The sequence below is a fragment of the Electrona antarctica genome (genome assembly GCF_951216825.1).
Source record: "Electrona antarctica genome assembly, chromosome: 20".
Classification (NCBI taxonomy): Eukaryota; Metazoa; Chordata; class Actinopteri; order Myctophiformes; family Myctophidae; genus Electrona; species Electrona antarctica.
Window position 1 is genome coordinate 4,368,239 of NC_136801.1, and position 4,096 is coordinate 4,372,334.

The window sequence follows — 4,096 nt, forward strand, 5'->3', positions numbered from 1 at the left end:
TAATTTCACATGTGCCATGAAGGAGCCAATGATCTCACTGCCTTCTTGAGTTGCAGCTTCACGCATGTTTGCTCATAAAGATAAGGATGATCTGTAGTGCTGAACTGTGCCGTGGGCATGTACATACATCCAGACACAAACAAAATCCTCACCACCACTTGGCACTTACAGACGAGAGATTTACTGCGGTCTTTCCGTTTCAGATGCCTTTCCCCAAAGTATGCACAAGTGTACTGCGCACACACACAAGTTTTTTTATATTACTCCTCCAGATTCTGTCCCAAAATCCCGCAAATCGTTACACAGTATCTCTATAGTCATGTGTTCAAGACGGATCTGTCCGATATTTCATATTCCATCCTAATTGGCTGACATTGGCTTTCAAAGTTTGCAGGATTGGCCCATTTTGAACAAAACGCCTGAAATCATGAACGCAGCGTATCAATTTACTGTAGTGCATGCGTGCGTTCGTGCGTGCGTGCTGCTTCTTACTGTGGTAAAGCATTCTCTCTCTTCTCTGCGTGTGTGTGTGTGCGTTCGTTCGTCTCATACTGTATGCGTTTGTCTATAGTCTATGTGGGAGTCTGGCTGGGATATGAAGGCCAATATAGGCTGTTATTGGGTCCTCATTCCAGCATGATTGTGCTGCTGGGTTGCAGAGCCAAGCTCAGGTGGGGTCAGGCCCCAGGGTGAGCTCCAGTGTGTGTCATGGAGTGGAATGTACTGTACTCTGATTAGATGTTCTTTCGCTGTCAGGAGGTGCCTCACATCTCTACTGAGACCTTGGAAGGGGGTTTGCTGCACATGCACGTACGTGCACACACACACACACACACACACACACACACACACACACACACACACACACACACACACACACACACACACACACACACACACACACACACACACACACACACACACACACACACACACACACACACACACACACGATTGATGACGAAGATGACTGAGTTTACTTTAAGTTTACTTTATTTACTTTGTTTATTTGATTGACTACCCTGGGTCCTTTCCAATATAATTATGTGAGTTGCACAACAAGGGCACTTTACATTAGTCCAAAGTATGATTTTGGTCTCTTACGGTATTTAAAAATAAATTGAACAAAATATGTGATTTTCACATTATTTGTCTCACAAACCTGACCTTCCCACGGCAGTCTAAACAATAAATGAAACGATGCCGTGGGATTTCTGCTGTTTGGCAAAGAGAACGGTCAGGTATGTTCACAGGATTAAAAATCGAATCTTCTCTTGTGTAAATACCACAGTGTTAACATCACGATTGTTCCATTGATATCAAGTAAACAGAATATTCCGGGTGTGTGGCTGTTTCTTGGCAAACAGGCCCAAGTCTGTCCAGTTATACATACTTGCAGTTGTTAGGATTGGAATACTACAAGTAAGACGCGCAAACGCGGGAAGCGAACGCAGCTCGTAAATTGCAATAACAACATTTAGAATAAATTACGTACTTTAAGGGTTTTTTTTAAGATTATGTTTAAGTTAAGTTTTTTTAAGTTAAGTTTTTTTTTAAGTTTTTTTTTTAAGTTAAGTTTTTTTTAATTAAGTTAAGTTGTGTGTGTGTGTGTGTGTGTGTGTGTGTGTGTGTGTGTGTGTGTGTGTGTGTGTGTGTGTGTGTGTGTGTGTGTGTGTGTGTGTGTGTGCCTTTGTTTTTGTGTGTGATACAGCTGCGCCCTCTGGTGGCGGGCGGGTGGTGTTACAGCGTGACACACACACAGACAGACAGACAGACATGATCTGCTGGGTCTCATAGTAAATGCTCACTGCGTTCGCAATCACTGCGTTCGCAATCACTGCGTTCGCAACTATATTCATGGTAATGCTGTACTATACTGCCATGCAGTAAGCCTTCAAAAAGCAGCTCTTTTGCTCTACGGAAAAATTCCCTCCGCTGTTGACAAAACCATACGACACCATGCCAACTTCACTCGACTAGTGTTTTTTTTTCCCACTTTCATGCATTATCACTGCAACCATGTTATGACTGCTGGACGGGGATAATAATTATTGTCCTGCTCTTTTGTAGGATACGTACACACGTTACGCCACAACAGGCCCATCATGGGTTTAAGTTCTGAGGCTGTATCCCCATTGGACGCCACAACAGGCCCGTGGGTTTAAGTTCTGAGGCTGTATCCCCATTGGACGCCACAACAGGCCCGTGGGTTTAAGTTCTGAGGCTGTATCCCCCATTGGACGTGAAGTGAAAGTTTTGATTCTAACTCTGAGTGCGTCCAGATGCTGCAGACGGTCCTAATTGAACCTGGAGCCTCTCAAATCCCATGCAGGCCTTTCTGGGCTCAGCTCATCTCATCTCGTATAACCCCCTTGGAACCCGCCTGGCCGAGACTGGCCCTGGATCGTCCTGGACTGGCCTGGACGCTATACTCTCTAACCGTCTCTAACCACACCCCCTACATATTTCACCCATGCATTTTTAATATAATAAAAGTACTGCCAAGCGCCGAAGCGCATTGCTCAAATCCTTGGCTATGTTATTGCTCGGGCTCTGGTTAAGCAGCCCCGAGGGAGGGGGATGATACACGGCCACATCTCCAGAACAGGAGAGGGAGTGGGATGATACATGGCCACATCTCCAGAACAGGATGGCACAAAAGCTCTGGGCAGTAAAGATAAGTTATAGGTACCAGGACACGTTGCCGAAAGGGTCAAAGGGTCGGAAGCAAGTTGCGGGGTCAGGGAGTCGAGGTTGTTTATCAGAGGTGCGAGAGTGAACAGCGTCGCTCAGCTATGTGTGTTTTGGGGGGGGTGGGGGGGGTTGCGGTGGACAGGACAGCGAGGTCAGAGACGTATGAGGGAGGGGAGGGCATTTAAAAAAACCTGGAAACAAATCAGTGGAGAAAGAAAAATGTCTGGCATTCCACCTTTTATCAAACACCTGGTTTTATCATCCACCGCCGGCCCGACATATGGTTCTATTTGGATCCACCCCGGGCCGGCGTCTCGCCCTCCCACCCCGGGCCGGCGTCTCGCCCTCCCACCCCGGGCCGGCGTCTCGCCCTCCTCGTCGGTTCCCGGACTTCACCTCCCCTCTCGTACTTCACTCCAGTCCTCCCTCCATCCATCGTATCTCCTCTTCCCTTATTTTTATGCTTTTACTCACCTCCCCCTTCTCCCTCACCTCCCCCTTCTCCCTCACGCACCCCATCTACCTCTCATCCTCCCATCATCCATCCATCTCTCTTTCTCTCTCTCTCTCTCTCTACACCCCCCCCCCCCCTTGCCTCCCAGTCTCCATCTCTCCATCCCTCTCTCTCTCTCTCTCTCTCTCTCTCTCGCGCTCTGACTTCCTGCTCTCCGGCCTGCCAGACGGTCATAATTAACAGGGAAAACGATAGTCCCCCTGGCCCTCTGGAGCCCTCTACACTCACTGCCCTCTGTGTGTGTGTGTGTGTGTGTGTGCGTGCGTGCGTGCGTGCGTGCGTGCGTGCGTGCGTGCGTGCGTGCGTGCGTGCGTGCGTTGCGTTGCGTGCGTTGCGTGCGTGCGTTGCGTGCGTGCGGTGCGTGCGTAGACCTATGTTTCCCCGTACCTCCAGACTTGGCCCGTGGTCCTCTCTCCTCTCAATGCGTCTTTATGTTCAGTGTCAGCACTGAAGTATGATCTCACCCGCTCCAAAAAACACACCAAATGACTTACAGAGACTCCCAAACACAAAACGGCCTACTATCCAAGAGCAATAACACCCGCACAAGCGCATGCATGCACACACACACACTCTGGGGCACACGCACGGACACACACACACACCCGCATGCGTATAGGCGCATGCACGCACGCACACACACACTAGTAGTGCACAAACTAGGGCACTGGCAGAAAGTCTCATTATGACTAATTCTGAGACAGACAGACAGAGTGAGAGAGAGAGGGGGGGTGGGGGGGGTGGGGGGGGGGAGGGGTCGAGAGAGAAAGATATTAGTGTTGGCCTGTGGTTTCACATAAGCGAACTCAGTTAACTGTAAGATGACTGGAACTTATACCATTTCACCAGTTAAGCCCATTTTGACCTGAGATCAGATTCTAAAAATGT